General features: G+C 49.6%; 18 non-coding genes and 4 pseudogenes across 18 annotated transcripts; all 22 read left to right on the forward strand.

Moving 5' to 3' along the window:
- Positions 1 to 2,019: 2,019 nt before the first annotated feature.
- On the forward strand, positions 2,020 to 2,183 carry LOC135046170 (U1 spliceosomal RNA). Its single transcript, XR_010238518.1, has one exon. It is a non-coding gene; the product is annotated as a U1 spliceosomal RNA (small nuclear RNA).
- A 152-nt stretch (positions 2,184 to 2,335) lies between these two features.
- Positions 2,336 to 2,498, forward strand: LOC135046107 (U1 spliceosomal RNA). The gene has a single exon (XR_010238466.1). It is a non-coding gene; the product is annotated as a U1 spliceosomal RNA (small nuclear RNA).
- A 671-nt stretch (positions 2,499 to 3,169) lies between these two features.
- Positions 3,170 to 3,333, forward strand: LOC135046000 (U1 spliceosomal RNA). Its single transcript, XR_010238374.1, has one exon. It is a non-coding gene; the product is annotated as a U1 spliceosomal RNA (small nuclear RNA).
- A 152-nt stretch (positions 3,334 to 3,485) lies between these two features.
- Positions 3,486 to 3,649, forward strand: LOC135046105 (U1 spliceosomal RNA). The gene has a single exon (XR_010238464.1). It is a non-coding gene; the product is annotated as a U1 spliceosomal RNA (small nuclear RNA).
- Positions 3,650 to 5,434: 1,785 nt separating this feature from the next.
- LOC135046166 (U1 spliceosomal RNA) lies at positions 5,435 to 5,598 on the forward strand. Its single transcript, XR_010238514.1, has one exon. It is a non-coding gene; the product is annotated as a U1 spliceosomal RNA (small nuclear RNA).
- Positions 5,599 to 5,750: 152 nt separating this feature from the next.
- On the forward strand, positions 5,751 to 5,913 carry LOC135046077 (U1 spliceosomal RNA). Its single transcript, XR_010238447.1, has one exon. It is a non-coding gene; the product is annotated as a U1 spliceosomal RNA (small nuclear RNA).
- Positions 5,914 to 6,584: 671 nt separating this feature from the next.
- On the forward strand, positions 6,585 to 6,748 carry LOC135046034 (U1 spliceosomal RNA). Its single transcript, XR_010238407.1, has one exon. It is a non-coding gene; the product is annotated as a U1 spliceosomal RNA (small nuclear RNA).
- A 152-nt stretch (positions 6,749 to 6,900) lies between these two features.
- On the forward strand, positions 6,901 to 7,063 carry LOC135046111 (U1 spliceosomal RNA). Its single transcript, XR_010238469.1, has one exon. It is a non-coding gene; the product is annotated as a U1 spliceosomal RNA (small nuclear RNA).
- Positions 7,064 to 7,678: 615 nt separating this feature from the next.
- Positions 7,679 to 7,842, forward strand: LOC135046195 (U1 spliceosomal RNA). The gene has a single exon (XR_010238541.1). It is a non-coding gene; the product is annotated as a U1 spliceosomal RNA (small nuclear RNA).
- Positions 7,843 to 7,994: 152 nt separating this feature from the next.
- On the forward strand, positions 7,995 to 8,136 carry LOC135046110 (U1 spliceosomal RNA; annotated as a pseudogene).
- A 693-nt stretch (positions 8,137 to 8,829) lies between these two features.
- On the forward strand, positions 8,830 to 8,993 carry LOC135046153 (U1 spliceosomal RNA). Its single transcript, XR_010238502.1, has one exon. It is a non-coding gene; the product is annotated as a U1 spliceosomal RNA (small nuclear RNA).
- Positions 8,994 to 9,145: 152 nt separating this feature from the next.
- On the forward strand, positions 9,146 to 9,287 carry LOC135046114 (U1 spliceosomal RNA; annotated as a pseudogene).
- A 695-nt stretch (positions 9,288 to 9,982) lies between these two features.
- Positions 9,983 to 10,146, forward strand: LOC135046183 (U1 spliceosomal RNA). Its single transcript, XR_010238530.1, has one exon. It is a non-coding gene; the product is annotated as a U1 spliceosomal RNA (small nuclear RNA).
- Positions 10,147 to 10,298: 152 nt separating this feature from the next.
- LOC135046124 (U1 spliceosomal RNA) lies at positions 10,299 to 10,461 on the forward strand. The gene has a single exon (XR_010238478.1). It is a non-coding gene; the product is annotated as a U1 spliceosomal RNA (small nuclear RNA).
- Positions 10,462 to 11,131: 670 nt separating this feature from the next.
- LOC135046177 (U1 spliceosomal RNA) lies at positions 11,132 to 11,295 on the forward strand. The gene has a single exon (XR_010238524.1). It is a non-coding gene; the product is annotated as a U1 spliceosomal RNA (small nuclear RNA).
- A 152-nt stretch (positions 11,296 to 11,447) lies between these two features.
- LOC135046080 (U1 spliceosomal RNA) lies at positions 11,448 to 11,610 on the forward strand. The gene has a single exon (XR_010238450.1). It is a non-coding gene; the product is annotated as a U1 spliceosomal RNA (small nuclear RNA).
- Positions 11,611 to 12,284: 674 nt separating this feature from the next.
- LOC135046118 (U1 spliceosomal RNA) lies at positions 12,285 to 12,448 on the forward strand. The gene has a single exon (XR_010238473.1). It is a non-coding gene; the product is annotated as a U1 spliceosomal RNA (small nuclear RNA).
- A 152-nt stretch (positions 12,449 to 12,600) lies between these two features.
- Positions 12,601 to 12,736, forward strand: LOC135046065 (U1 spliceosomal RNA; annotated as a pseudogene).
- Positions 12,737 to 13,437: 701 nt separating this feature from the next.
- LOC135046022 (U1 spliceosomal RNA) lies at positions 13,438 to 13,601 on the forward strand. Its single transcript, XR_010238395.1, has one exon. It is a non-coding gene; the product is annotated as a U1 spliceosomal RNA (small nuclear RNA).
- A 152-nt stretch (positions 13,602 to 13,753) lies between these two features.
- LOC135046102 (U1 spliceosomal RNA) lies at positions 13,754 to 13,889 on the forward strand (annotated as a pseudogene).
- Positions 13,890 to 14,587: 698 nt separating this feature from the next.
- Positions 14,588 to 14,752, forward strand: LOC135046029 (U1 spliceosomal RNA). Its single transcript, XR_010238402.1, has one exon. It is a non-coding gene; the product is annotated as a U1 spliceosomal RNA (small nuclear RNA).
- A 152-nt stretch (positions 14,753 to 14,904) lies between these two features.
- Positions 14,905 to 15,067, forward strand: LOC135046044 (U1 spliceosomal RNA). The gene has a single exon (XR_010238417.1). It is a non-coding gene; the product is annotated as a U1 spliceosomal RNA (small nuclear RNA).
- Positions 15,068 to 15,267: the final 200 nt, after the last annotated feature.

Genomic DNA, 15,267 nt, shown 5'->3' on the forward strand with positions numbered 1-15,267 from the left:
CTCCCCTGCTTATACCACGGTAAAAAGAGGGTCTTAAAGAAGAGGGGGGCACATAATTAGGCGCATATATATATGGAAATACAGCGCTACTGGGTAAACATAAAATTATTGTGTTTTTTTCCTGGGTCATATAGCGCTGGGGTGTGTGCTGGCATACTCTCTCTCTCTGTCTCTCCAAAGGGCCTTGTTGGGGAACTGTCCTCAGATAAGAGGATTCCCTGAGTGTATGGTGTGTCGGTACACGTGTGTCGACATGTCTGAGGTAGAAGGCTCTCCTAGAGAGGAGCAGGAGCAAATTAATGTGGTGTCTCCATCGACAACGCCGACACCTGACTGGATGGATATGTGGAATGTTTTAAGTGCTAATGTAAACTTATTACACAAGAGATTAGACAAAGCTGAAGCTAGGGAACAGTCAGGGAGTCAACCCATGCCTGTCCCTATGTCGCAGGGACCTTCGGGGTCTCAAAAGCGCCCACTATCCCAAATAGTTGACACAGATACCGACACAGATTCTGACTCCAGTGTCGACTACGATGATGCAAAGTTACAGCCAAAATTGGCTAAATGTATTCGATATATGATTATTGCAATAAAAGATGTTTTGCACATCACAGAGTCCCCTGTCCCTGACACGAGGGTACACATGTATAAGGGAAAGAAACCTGAGATAACCTTTCCCCCCTCACATGAGTTGAACGAATTATGTGAAAAAGCTTGGGAATCTCCAGACAAAAAGCTGCAGATTCCCAAAAGGATTCTTATGGCGTATCCTTTCCCGCCAATGGACAGGATACGGTGGGAATCCTCCCCTAGGGTGGATAAAGCATTGACACGCTTATCCAAAAAGGTAGCGCTGCCATCCCAGGATACGGCTACCATCAGGGACCCTGCTGACCGCAAGCAGGAGGTTACCCTAAAGTCCATTTACACACATTCTGGTACCTTACTCAGACCGGCAATTGCGTCGGCCGGGGTTGTAGCGCGGTGGCAGCATGGACAGATACCTTATCAGCAGAGATTGAGACCCTAGATAAGGATGCTATGTTATTGACCATAGGGCATATAAAAGATGCTGTCCTATATATGAGAGATGCTCAAAGTGACATTAGTCTACTGGGTTCTAGAATAAACGCTATGTCGATTTCTGCTAGACGAGTCCTATGGACCCGGCAATGGACAGGTGATGCCGACTCAAAAAGGCATATGGAGGTTTTACCTTACAGGGGTGAGGAATTGTTTGGGAAAGGTCTCTCGGACCTAGTCTCCACAGCTACAGCTGGTAAATCAAATTTTTTGCCTTATATTCCCTCACAGCCTAAGAAAGCACCACATTATCAAATGCAGTCCTTTCGATCACAGAGAAACAAGAAAGTACGAGGTGCGTCCTTTCTTGCCAGAGGTAAGGGCAGAGGGAAGAAGCTGCACAACACAGCTAGTTCCCAGGAACAGAAGTCCTCCCCGGCCTCTACAAAATCCACCGCATGACGCTGGGGCTCCGCTAAAGGAGTCCGCCCAGTTGGGGGCACGTCTTCGAGTTTTCAGCCACATCTGGGTTCATTCGCAGGTGGATCCCTAGGCAATAGAAATTGTTTCTCAGGGTTACAAGCTGAAATTCGAAGAGGTGCCTCCTCGCCGGTTTTTCAAATCGGCCCTACCATCTTCTCCCCAGGAAAGGGAGATAGTGTTAAATGCAATTCACAAATTGTATCTTCAACATATGCAGATGAGGGTTCCAGCCAACTTTGGCCCACTGCTTGGATGACATCACCGTATGTAAATCCGTCTTCTGCAGACCTTCTCCCAGGAATGCTTGTACTAGTTGTTGCATTTGGTTTGTTGTTTGGGCGTGCTTCAGTATTAGGCAGCCTTCTGCCCTCCCATGTTCATCTGAAAATATGTGTTCTCCCGGCAGTTGTTGTCCCCAGATGAGAGTTCCCTTGTGCTGCCTCAGTTGAATCTCCTTTACTTGACAGAGATGTGCCTGAGCAGCGGCCCTCCCCAGCCCTATCTCAAATCATACTTATTTTGCATAGGAGATACCATGGTCATAAAGATTGTTCTCCCAGGGTGAGGTTCATTCATTGCATTCTGGGTATGCTGACCCCTGTGATTTCCCCAAATGTGGGAAACTCAACTGCATTATTTGTGGTAGTGGGGGACTGTGTTTGTGTTTTCCTCTTGTCAGCTCTGGTAAAAGTCAGATTTCTTTGTCTCAGATCTTCCTCTAGCCTTGTTCTTCTTTCGAGAGTTCCATTGTGCTGCCTCAGTTTGATCTCCTTCACTTGACAGGGGGGTACCCGAGCAGCGACCCTCCCCAGCTCTAGCCCAACTCCTACATACCTGCCAGGTGAGATACTATGATCATGAAGGTGCATCTCCCAGGGCAAGGCTCACCCATTGCACTCTGGGTGTGCTGCTCCTGCGATTTCCCCAAATGTGGGAAACTTGACTGCATAATTTGTGTTTCCCCTGGTCGGCTCTCGTATAATTCAGATCTCTTTGTTTCAGGTCTCTCTCCAGCCTAGTTTGCTGTCTGTTTCCACTTCTGTTTTCTTGAGCCGCTCCCTTCTATGCCCTTGCGCACTATCCTGACTTCTCCCGTCTGCTTACTTTGTGCCTTCCAACGCACAATGCGAACTACAGGTAGTGCTGCAGGGCCCACACCCTTTTACTTGCCGTACAGAGCAGCTCTGGAGCTGTTACAGTGCCCAGCTGCTGCAAGAAATCAGCTTGAATGCTTCAGGGGCTGGGGCATAGCCAACATGAGCCCCACACCGAAGGAGGGTGGAGGTATTTAATGCGAACTAGGGGTCATCCAAGCACCGCAAAAGGCCGCCATGCCCTGCATAACCCTTTTCTCTTTTCATATGCAGATGAGGGTTCCAGCCAACTTTGGCCCACTGCTTGGATGACATCACCGTATGCAAATCCGTCTTCTGCAGACCTTCTCCCAGGAATGCTTTTACTAGTTGTTACATTTGGTTTGTTGTTTGGGGGTGCTTCAGTATTAGGCAGCCTTCTGCCCTCCCATGTTCATCTGAAAATATGTGTTCTCCCTGCAGTTGTTGTCCCCAGATGAGAGTTCCCTTGTGCTGCCTCAGTTGAATCTCCTTTACTTGACAGAGATGTGCCTGAGCAGCGGCCCTCCCCAGCCCTATCCCAAATCATACTTATTTTGCATAGGAGTTTCCATGGTCATGAAGATTGTTCTCCCAGGGTGAGGTTCATTCATTGCATTCTGGGTATGCTGACCCCTGTGATTTCCCCAAATGTGGGAAACTCGACTGCATTAATTGTGGTAGTGGGGGACTGTGTTTGTGCTTTCCTCTGGTCAGCTCTGGTAAAAGACAGATTTCTTTGTCTCAGATCTTCCTCTAGCCTTGTTCTTTTTTCGAGAGTTTCCTTGTGCTGCCTCAGTTGGATCTCCTTCACTTGACAGGGGGGTGCCCGAGCAGCGACCCTCCCCATCTCTAGCCCAACTCCTACTTACCTGCCAGGTGGGATACTATGATCATGAAGGTGCTTCTCCCAGGGCAAGGCTCACCCATTGCACTCTGGGTGTGCTGCTCCTACGATTTCCCCAAATGTGGGACACTTGACTGCATAATTTGTGTTTCCTCTAGTCGGCTACTCGTATAATTCAGATCTCTTTGTCTCAGGTCTCTCTCCAGCCTAGTTTGCTGTCTGTTTCCACTTCTCTTTTCTTGAGCCGCTGCCTTCTATGCCCTTGTGCACTCTCCTGACTTCTCCTGTCTGCTTACTTTGTGCCTTCCAACGCACAATGCAAACTACAGGTAGTGCTGCAGGGCCCACACCCTTTTACTTGCCTTTCAGAGCAGCTCTGGAGCTGTTACAGTGCCCAGCTGCTGCAAGAAATCAGCTTGAATGCTTCAGGGGCTGGGGCATAGCCAACATGAGCAGCAAGATGCAGCACTGGACTATTAGTAATGTACTGTTGTATGCTGAGCACCACAATGCAGCACAAGACAATGAGCAGTGATACTGAGCACTGATGAGGATACTACAGAGAACTGACACTGAGCAGGAGAGACACACTACTAGTATTACTGAGCAGCAATAAGTAACCACTGATACTGGGCACTGATATTGAGATTTCCACTGAGAGAACATAGCCACGTCCTCTCCGCTCTCTCTTCAATGCACGAGTAAAAATGGCGGCAACGCGCAGCTCTTTATATGGAATCCGAATCTCGCGAGAATCCGACAGCGGGATGATGACATTTTCCCTTGTTCAGGTAGAGAGGAGCGGGTTCGGTTCTCCGAGAACCGAATTCCCGACGAACTCCACGTGGTTTACACTGGTCCGAGGCAGGCTCGGTTGTTCCCGCCTGACTCGGAAAACCTGAACAAGGGAAAATGTCATCATCCCGCTGTCGGATTCTTGCGAGATTCGGATTCCATAGAGAAAAGGGGCATGCAGGGCATGGCGGCCTTTTGCAGTGCTTGGATGACCCCTTGTTCGCATTAAACACCCCCACCCTCCTTTGGTGTGGGGCTCATGTTGGCCATGCCCCATCCCCTGAAGCATTCAAGCTGATTTCTTGCAGCAGCTGGGCACTGTAACAGCTCCAGAGCTGCTCTGTAAGGCAAGTTAAAGGGTGTGGGCCCTGCAGCACCACCTGTAGTTCGCATTGTGCGTTGGAAGGCACAAAGTAAGCAGACGGGAGGAGAAGTCAGGACAGTACACAAGGGCATCCTTTTCTCTTAGTCCGTAGAGGATGCTGGGGTCACATTAAGAACCATGGGGTATAGACGGGATCCGCAAGAGACATGGGCACTTTAAGACTTTCAAAGGGTGTGAACTGGCTCCTCCCTCTATGCCCCTCCTCCAGACTCCAGTTATAGGAACTGTGCCCAGGGAGACGGACATTTCGAGGAAAGGATTTATAGTTAAACTAAGGTGAGCATCTTACCAGCTCACACCTTAAGCATGCCGCAGAACGTGGCATTCAATAGAACACAAGCCAACGGCATGAACAATTGCAGCAAAAAGCTGACCAGAACCGTAACACAACATGTGTATAACCACAAGTAATAACTGCAGACACAGTATGGACTGGGACGGGTGCCCAGCATCCTCTACGTACTAAGAGAAAAGGATTTACCGGTAGGTATTAAAATCCTATTTTCTCATACGACCTAGAGGATGCTGGGGTCACATTAAGAACCATGGGGTTATACCAAAGCTCTTGAACGGGTGGGAGAGTGCGTACGACTCTGCAACACCGAATGACCCAACTTGAGGTTATCATCAGCCAAGGTATCAAACTCCCATGTTCATCTGAAAATATGTGTTCTCCCTGCAGTTGTTGTCCCCAGATGGGAGTTCCCTTGTGCTGCCTCAGTTGAATCTCCTTTACTTGACAGAGATGTGCCTGAGCAGCGGCCCTCCCCAGCCCTATCCCAAATCATACTTATTTTGCATAGGAGATACCATGGTCATGAAGATTGTTCTCCGAGGGTGAGGTTCATTCATTGCATTTTGGGTATGCTGACCCCTGTGATTTCCCCAAATGTGGGAAACTCGACTGCATTATTTGTGGTAGTGGGGGACTGTGTTTGTGCTTTCCTCTGGTCAGCTCTGGTAAAAGTCAGATTTCTTTGTCTCAGATTTTCCTCTAGCCTTGTTCTTCTTTCGAGAGTTCCCTTGTGCTGCCTCAGTTGGATCTCCTTCACTTGACAGGGGGGTACCCGAGCAGCAACCCTCCCCAGCTCTAGCCCAACTCCTACTTACCTGCCAGGTGAGATACTATGATCATGAAGGTGCTTCTCCCAGGGCAAGGCTCACCCATTGCACTCTGGATGTGCTGCCCCTGCGATTTCCCCAAATGTGGGAAACTTGACTGCATAATTTGTGTTTCCCCTGGTCGGCTCTCGTATAATTCAGATCTCTTTGTCTCAGGTCTCTCTCCAGCCTAGTTTGCTGTCTGTTTCCACTTCTCTTTTCTTAAGCCGCTCCATTCTATGGCCTTGCGCACTATCCTTACTTCTCCCGTCTGCTTACTTTGTGCCTTCCAATGCACAATGCAAACTACAGGTAGTGCTGCAGGGCCCACACCCTTTTACTTGCCGTACAGAGCAGCTCTGGAGCTGTTACAGTGCCCAGCTACTGCAAGAAATCAGCTTGAATGCTTCAGGGGCTGGGGCATAGCCAACATGAGCCCCACACCAAAGGAGGGTGGAGGTGTTTAATGCGAACTAGGGGTCATCCAAGCGCCGCAAAAGGCCGCCATGCCCTGCACGCCCCTTTTCTCTTTTCATATGCAGACGAGGGTTGAAGCCAACTTTGACCCACTGCTTGGATGACATCACCATATGCAAATCCATCTGCTGCAGGCCTTCCCCCAGGAATGCTTGCACTAGTTGTTGCATTTGGTTTGTTGTTTGGGGGTGCTTCAGTATTAGGCAGCCTTCTGCCCTCCCATGTTCATCTGAAAATATGTGTTCTCCCTGCAGTTGTTGTCCCCAGATGAGAGTTCCCTTATGCTGCCTCAGTTGAATCTCCTTTACTTGACAGAGATGTGCCTGAGCAGCGGCCCTCCCCAGCCCTATCCCAAATCATACTTATTTTGCATAGGAGATACCATGGTCATGAAGATTATTCTCCCAGTGTGAGGTTCATTCATTGCATTCTGGGTATGCTGACCCCTGTGATTTCCCCAAATGTGTGAAACTCGACAGCATTATTTGTGGTAGTGGGGGACTGTGTTTGTGTTTTCCTCTGGTCAGCTCAGGTAAAAGTCAGATTTCTTTGTCTCAGATCTTCCTCTAGCCTTGTTCTTCTTTCGAGAATTCCCTTGTGCTGCCTCAGTTGGATCTCCTTCACTTGACAGGGGGGTACCCGAGCAGCGACCCTCCCCAGCTCTAGCCCAACTCCTACTTACCTGCCAGGTGAGATACTATGATCACGTAGGTGCTTCTCCCAGGGCAAGGCTCACCTATTGCACTCTGGGTGTGCTGCTCCTGCGATTTCCCCAAATGTGGGAAACTTGACTGCATAATTTGTGTTTCCCCTGGTCGGCTCTCGTATAATTCAGATCTCTTTGTCTCAGGTCTCTCTCCAGCCTAGTTTGCTGTCTGTTTCCACTTCTCTATTCTTAAGTGCCTTCCAATGCACAATGCAAACTACAGGTAGTGCTGCAGGGCCCACACCCTTTTACTTGCCGTACAGAGCAGCTCTGGAGCTGTTACAGTGCCCAGCTGCTGCAAGAAATCAGCTTGAATGCTTCAGGGGCTGGGGCATAGCCAACATGAGCCCCACACCGAAGGAGGGTGGAGGTGTTTAATGCGAACTAAGGGTCATCCAAGCGCCGCAAAAGGCCGCCATGCCCTGCATACCCCTTTTCTCTTTTCATATGCAGATGAGGGTTCCAGCCAACTTTGGCCCACTGCTTGGATGACATCACCGTATGCAAATCCGTCTTCTGCAGAACTTCCCCCAGGAATGCTTGTACTAGTTGTTGCATTTGGTTTGTTGTTTGGGGGTGCTTCAGTATTAGGCAGCCTTCTGCCCTCCCATGTTCATCTGAAAATATGTGTTCTCCCTGCAGTTGTTGTCCCCAGATGGGAGTTCCCTTGTGCTGCCTCAGTTGAATCTCCTTTACTTGACAGAGATGTGCCTGAGCAGCGGCCCTCCCCAGCCCTATCCCAAATCATACTTATTTTGCATAGGAGATACCATGGTCATGAAGATTGTTCTCCGAGGGTGAGGTTCATTCATTGCATTTTTGGTATGCTGACCCCTGTGATTTCCCCAAATGTGGGAAACTCGACTGCATTATTTGTGGTAGTGGGGGACTGTGTTTGTGCTTTCCTCTGGTCAGCTCTGGTAAAAGTCAGATTTCTTTGTCTCAGATTTTCCTCTAGCCTTGTTCTTCTTTCGAGAGTTCCCTTGTGCTGCCTCAGTTGGATCTCCTTCACTTGACAGGGGGGTACCCGAGCAGCAACCCTCCCCAGCTCTAGCCCAACTCCTACTTACCTGCCAGGTGAGATACTATGATCATGAAGGTGCTTCTCCCAGGGCAAGGCTCACCCATTGCATTCTGGGTGTGCTGCTCCTGCGATTTCCCCAAATGTGGGACACTTGACTGCATAATTTGTGTTTCCCCTGGTCGGCTCTCGTATAATTTAGATCTCTTTGTCTCAGGTCTCTCTCCAGCCTGGTTTGCTGCCTGTTTCCACTTCTCTTTTCTTGAGCCGCTCCCTTCTATGCCCTTGCGCACTATCCTGACTTCTCCCGTCTGCTTACTTTGTGCCTTCCAACGCACAATGCGAACTACAGGTAGTGCTGCAGGGCCCACACCCTTTTACTTGCCTTACAGAGCAGCTCTGGAGCTGTTACAGTGCCCAGCTGCTGCAAGAAATCAGCTTGAATAATTCAGGGGCTGGGGCATAGCCAACATGAGCCCCACACCGAAGGAGAATGGAGGTGTTTAATGCGAACTAGGGGTCATCCAAGCGCCGCAAAAGGCCGCCATTCCCTGCATAACCCTTATTCTCTTTTCATATGCAGATGAGGGTTCCAGCCAACTTTGGCCCACTGCTTGGATGACATCACCGTATGCAAATCCGTCTTCTGCAGACCTTCTCCCAGGAATGCTTTTACTAGTTGTTGCATTTGGTTTGTTGTTTGGGGGTGCTTCAGTATTAGGCAGCCTTCTGCCCTCCCATGTTCATCTGAAAATATGTGTTCTCCCTGCAGTTGTTGTCCCCAGATGAGAGTTCCCTTGTGCTGCCTCAGTTGAATCTCCTTTACTTGACAGAGATGTGCCTGAGCAGCGGCCCTCCCCAGCCCTATCCCAAATCATACTTATTTTGCATAGGAGATACCATGGTCATGAAGATTGTTCTCCCAGGGTTAGGTTCATTCATTGCATTCTGGGTATGCTGACCCCTGTGATTTCCCCAAATGTGGGAAACTCAACTGCATTATTTGTGGTAGTGGGGGACTGTGTTTGTGCTTTCCTCTGGTCAGCTCTGGTAAAAGTCAGATTTCTTTGTCTCAGATCTTCCTCTAGCCTTGTTCTTCTTTCGAGAGTTCCCTTGTGCTGCCTCAGTTGGATCTCCTTCACTTGACAGGGGGGTGCCCGAGCAGCGAATCTCCCCAGCTCTAGCCCAACTCCTACTTACCTGCCAGGTGAGATACTATGATCATGTAGGTGCTTCTCCCAGGGCAAGGCTCACCCAATGCACTCTGGGTGTGCTGCCCCTGCGATTTCCCCAAATGTGGGAAACTTGACTGCATAATTTGTGTTTCCCCTGGTCGGCTCTCATATAATTCAGATCTCTTTGTCTCAGGTCTCTCTCCAGCCTAGTTTGCTGTCTGTTTCCACTTCTTTTTTCTTAAGCCCCTCCCTTCTATACCCTTGTGGACTATCCTGACATCTCCTCCTGTCTGCTTACTTTGTGCCTTCCAATGCACAATGCAAACTACAGGTAGTGCTGCCGGGCCCACACCCTTTTACTTGCCTTACAGAGCAGCTCTGGAGCTGTTACAGTGCCCAGCTGCTGCAAGAAATCAGCTTGAATGCTTCAGGGGCTGGGGCATAGCCAACATGAGCCCCACACCGACGGAGGGTGGAGGTGTTTAATGCAAACTAAGGGTCATCCAAGCACCGCAAAAGGCCGCCATGCCCTGCATACCCCTTTTCTCTTTTCATATGCAGATGAGGGTTCCAGCCAACTTTGGCCCACTGCTTGGAAGACATCACCGTATGCAAATCCATCTTCTGCAGACCTTTTCCCAGGAATGCTTGTACTAATTGTTGCATTTGGTTTGTTGTTTGGGGGTGCTTCAGTATTAGGCAGCCTTCTGCTCTCCCATTTTCATCTGAAAATATGTGTTCTCCCTGCAGTTGTTGTCCCCAGATGAGAGTTCCCTTGTGCTGCCTCAGTTGAATCTCCTTTACTTGACAGAGATGTGCCTGAGCAGCGGCCCTCCCCAGCCCTATCCCAAATCATACTTATTTTGCATAGGAGATACCATTATCATGAAGATTGTTCTCCCAGGGTGAGGTTCATTCATTGCATTCTGGGTATGCTGACCCCTGTGATTTCCCCAAATGTGGGAAACTCGACTGCATTATTTGTTGTAGTGGGGGACTGTGTTTGTGCTTTCCTCTGGTCAGCTCTGGTAAAAGTCAGATTTCTATGTCTCAGATCTTCATCTAGCCTTGTTCTTTTTTCGAGAGTTTCCTTGTGCTGCCTCAGTTGGATCTCCTTCACTTGACAGGGGGGTGCCCGTACAGCGACCCTCCCCAGCTCTAGCCCAACTCCTACTTACCTGCCAGGTGAGATACTATGATCAGGAAGGTGCTTCTCCCAGGGCAAGGCTCACCCAATGCACTCTGGGTGTGCTGCTCCTACGATTTCCCCAAATGTGGGACACTTGATTACATAATTTGTGTTTCCTCTGGTCGGCTCTCGTATAATTCAGATCTCTTTGTCTCAGGTCTCTCTCCAGCCTAGTTTGCTGTCTGTTTCCACTTCTCTTTTCTTGAGCCGCTCCCTTCTATGCCCTTGTGCACTATCCTGACTTCCCCGTCTGCTTACTTTGTGCCTTCCAACGCACAATGCAAACTACAGGTAGTGCTGCAGGGCCCACACCCTTTTACTTGCTTTACAGAGCAGCTCTGGAGCTGTTACAGTGACCAGCTGCTGCAAGAAATCAGCTTGAATGCTTCAGGGGCTGGGGCATAGCAAACATGAGCCCCACACCGAAGGAGGGTGGAGGTGTTTAATGCGAACTAGGGGTCATCCAAGCGCCGCAAAAGGCCGCCATGCCCTGCACACCCCTTTTTTATTTTCATATGCAGACGAGGGTTGAAGCCAACTTTGACCCACTGCTTGGATGACATCACCATATGCAAATCCGTCTGCTGCAGGCCTTCCCCCAGGAATGCTTGCACTAGTAGTTGCATTTGGTTTGTTGTTTGGGGGTGCTTCAGTATTAGGCAGCCTTCTGCCCTCCCATGTTCATCTGAAAATATGTGTTCTCCCTGCAGTTGTTGTCCCCAGATGAGAGTTCCCTTGTGCTGCCTCAGTTGAATCTCCTTTACTTGACAGAGATGTGCCTGAGCAGCGGCCCTCCCCAGCCCTATCCCAAATCATACTTATTTTGCATAGAAGATACCATGGTCATGAAGATTGTTCTCCCAGGGTGAGGTTCATTCATTGCACTCTGGGTATGCTGACCCCTGTGATTTCCCCAAATGTGGGAAACTCGACTGCATTATTTGTGGTAGTGGGGGACTGTGTTTGTGCTTTCCTCTGGCCAGCTCTGGAAAAAGTCAGATTTCTTTGTCTCAGATCTTCCTCTAGCCTTGTTCTTCTTTCGAGAGTTCCCTTGTGCTGCCTCAGTTGGATCTCTTTCACTTGACAGGGGGGTGCCCGAACAGCGACCCTCCCCAGCTCTAGCCCAACTCCTACTTACCTGCCAGGTGAGATACTATGATCATGAAGGTGCTTCTCCCAGGGCAAGGCTCACCCATTGCACTCTGGGTGTGCTGCCCTTGCGATTTCCCCAAATGTGGGAAACTTGACTGCATAATTTGTGTTTCCCTTGGTCGGCTCTCGTATAATTCAGATCTCTTTGTCTCAGGTCTCTCTCCAGCCTAGTTTGCTGTCTGTTTCCACTTCTCTTTTCTTCAACCGCTCCCTTCTATACCCTTGTGCACTATCCTGACTTCTCCTCCCGTCTGCTTACTTTGTGCCTTCCAATGCACAATGCAAACTACAGGTAGTGCTGCAGGGCCCACACCCTTTTACTTGCCTTACAGAGCAGCTCTGGAGCTGTTACAGTGCCCAGCTGCTGCAAGAAATCAGCTTGAATGCTTCAGGGGATGGGGCATGGCCAACATGAGCCCCACACCAAAGGAGGGTGGAGGTGTTTAATGCGAACTAGGGGTCATCCAAGCACCGCAAAAGGCCGCCATGCCCTGCACGCCCCTTTTCTCTTTTCATATGCAGATGAGGGTTGAAGCCAACTTTGACCCACTGCTTGGATGACATCACCGTATGCAAATCCGTCTTCTGCAGAACTTCCCCCAGGAATGCTTGCACTAGTTGTTGCATTTGGTTTGTTGTTTGGGGGTGCTTCAGTATTAGGCAGCCTTCTGCCCTCCCATGTTCATCTGAAAATATGTGTTCTCCCTGCAGTTGTTGTCCCCAGATGAGAGTTCCCTTGTGCTGCCTCAGTTAAATCTCCTTTACTTGACAGAGATGTGCATGAGCAGCGGCCCTCCCCATCCCTATTCCAAATCATACTTATTTTGCATAGGAGATACCATGGTCATGAAGATTTTTCTCCCAGGGTGAGGTTCATTCATTGCATTTTGGGTATGCTGACCCCTGTGATTTCCCCAAATGTGGGAAACTCAACTGCATTATTTGTGGTAGTGGGGGACTGTGTTTGTGCTTTCCTCTGGTCAGCTCTGGTAAAAGTCAGATTTCTTTGTCTCAGATTTTCCTCTAGCCTTGTTCTTCTTTCGAGAGTTCCCTTGTGCTGCCTTAGTTGGATCTCCTTCACTTTACAGGGGGGTACCCGAGCAGCGACCCTCCCCAGCTCTAGCCCAACTCCTACTTACCTGCCAGGTGAGATACTATGATCATGAAGGTGCTTCTCCCAGGGCAAGGCTCACCCATTGCACTCTGGGTGTGCTGCTCCTGCGATTTCCCCAAATGTGGGAAACTTGACTGTATAATTTGTGTTTCCCCTTGTCGGCTCTCGTATAATTCAGATCTCTTTGTCTCAGGTCTCTCTCCAGCCTAGTTTGCTGTCTGTTTCCACTTCTCTTTTCTTGAGCCGCTCCCTTCTATGCCCTTGCGCACTATCCTGACTTCTCCTCCTGTCTGCTTACTTTGTGCCTTCCAACGCACAATGCGAACTACAGGTAGTGCTGCAGGGCCCACACCCTTTTACTTGCCTTACAGAGCAGCTCTGGAGCTGTTACAGTGCCCAGCTGCTGCAAGAAATCAGCTTGAATGCTTCAGGGGCTGGGGCATAGCCAACATGAGCCCCACACCAAAGGAGGGTGGAGGTGTTTAATGCAAACTAGGGGTCAGCCAAGCGCCGCAAAAGGCCACCATGCCCTGCACGCCCCTTTTCTCTTTTCATATGCAGACGAGGGTTGAAGCCAACTTTGACCCACTGCTTGGATGACATCACCATATGCAAATCCATCTGCGGCAGGCCTTCCCCCAGGAATGCTTGCACTAGTTGTTGCATTTGGTTTGTTGTTTGGGGGTGCTTCAGTATTAGGCAGTTTTCTGCCCTCCCATGTTCATCTGAAAATATATGTTCTCCCTGCAGTTGTTGTCCCAAGATGAGAGTTCCCTTGTGCTGCCTCAGTTGAATCTCCTTTACTTGACAGAGATGTGCATGAGCAGCGGCCCTCCCCAGCCCTATTCCAAATCATACTTATTTTGCATAGGAGATACCATGGTCATGAAGATTTTTCTCCCAGGGTGAGGTTCATTCATTGCATTTTGGGTATGCTGACCCCTGTGATTTCCCCAAATGTGGGAAACTTGACTGCATTATTTGTGGTAGTGGGAGACTGTGTTTGTGCTTTCCTCTGGTCAGCTCTGGTAAAAGTCAGATTTCTTTGTCTCAGATCTTCCTCTAGCCTTGTTCTTCTTTCGAGAGTTCCCTGGTGCTGCCTCAGTTGGATCTCCTTCACTTCACAGGGGGGAACCCGAGCAGCGACCCTCCCCAGCTCTAGCCCAACTCCTACTTACCTGCCAGGTGAGATACTATGATCATGAAGGTGCTTCTCCCAGGGCAAGGCTCAACCATTGCACTCTGGGTGTGCTGCTCCTGCGATTTCCCCAAATGTGGGAAACTTGACTGCATAATTTGTGTTTCCCCTCGTCGGCTCTCGTATAATTCAGATCTCTTTGTCTCAGGTCTCTCTCCAGCCTAGTTTGCTGTCTGTTTCCACTTCTCTTTTCTTGAGCCGCTCCCTTCTATGCCCTTGCGCACTATCCTGACTTCTCCCGTCTGCTTACTTCGTGCCTTCCAACGCACAATGCGAACTACAGGTAGTGCTGCAGGGCCCACACCCTTTTACTTGCCTTACAGAGTAGCTCTGGAGCAGTTACAGTGCCCAGCTGCTGCAAGAAATCAGCTTGAATGCTTCAGGGGCTGGGGCATAGCCAACATGAGCCCCACACCGAAGGAGGGTGGAGGTGTGTAATGCGAACTAGGGGTCATCCAAGCGCTGCAAAAGGCCGCCATGCCCTGCACGCCCCTTTTCTCTTTTCATATGCAGACGAGGGTTGAAGCCAACTTTGACCCACTGCTTGGATGACATCACCATATGCAAATCCATCTGCTGCAGGCCTTCCCCCAGGAATGCTTGCACTAGTTGTTGCATTTGGTTTGTTGTTTGGGGGTGCTTCAGTATTAGGCAGCCTTCTGCCCTCACATGTTCATCTGAAAATATGTGTTCTCCCTGCAGTTGTTGTCCCCAGATGAGAGTTCCCTTGTGCTGCCTCAGTTGAATCTCCTTTACTTGACAGAGATGTGCCTGAGCAGCGGCCCTCCCCAGCCCTATCCCAAATTATACTTATTTTGCATAGGCGATACCATGGTCATGAAGATTGTTCTCCCAAGGTGAGGTTCATTCATTGCATTCTGGGTATGCTGACCCCCTGTGATTTCCCCAAATGTGGGAAACTCGACTGCATTATTTGTGGTAGTGGGGGACTGTGTTTGTGCTTTCCTCTGGTCAGCTCTGGAAAAAGTCAGATTTCTTTGTCTCAGATATTCCTCTAGCCTTGTTCTTCTTTCGAGAGTTCCCTTGTGCTGCCTCAGTTGGATCTCTTTCACTTGACAGGGGGGTGCCCGAACAGCGACCCTCCCCAGCTCTAGCCCAACTCCTACTTACCTGCCAGGTGAGATACTATGATCATGAAGGTGCTTCTCCCAGGGCAAGGCTCACCCATTGCACTCTGGGTGTGCTGCCCCTGCGATTTCCCCAAATGTGGGAAACTTGACTGCATAATTTGTGTTTCCCCTGGTCGGCTCTCGTATAATTCAGATCTCTTTGTCTCAGGTCTCTCTCCAGCCTAGTTTGCTGTCTGTTTCCACTTCTCTTTTCTTGAGCCGCTCCCTTCTATGCCCTTGCGCACTATCCTGACTTCTCCTCCTGTCTGCTTACTTTGTGCCTTCCAACGCACAATGCGATCTACAGGTAGTGCTGCAGGGCCCAGACCCTTTTACTTGCCTTACAGAGCAGCTCT

This window comes from Pseudophryne corroboree, unplaced genomic scaffold, assembly GCF_028390025.1.
Source record: "Pseudophryne corroboree isolate aPseCor3 unplaced genomic scaffold, aPseCor3.hap2 scaffold_915, whole genome shotgun sequence".
In the NCBI taxonomy this organism is placed as follows: domain Eukaryota; kingdom Metazoa; phylum Chordata; class Amphibia; order Anura; family Myobatrachidae; genus Pseudophryne; species Pseudophryne corroboree.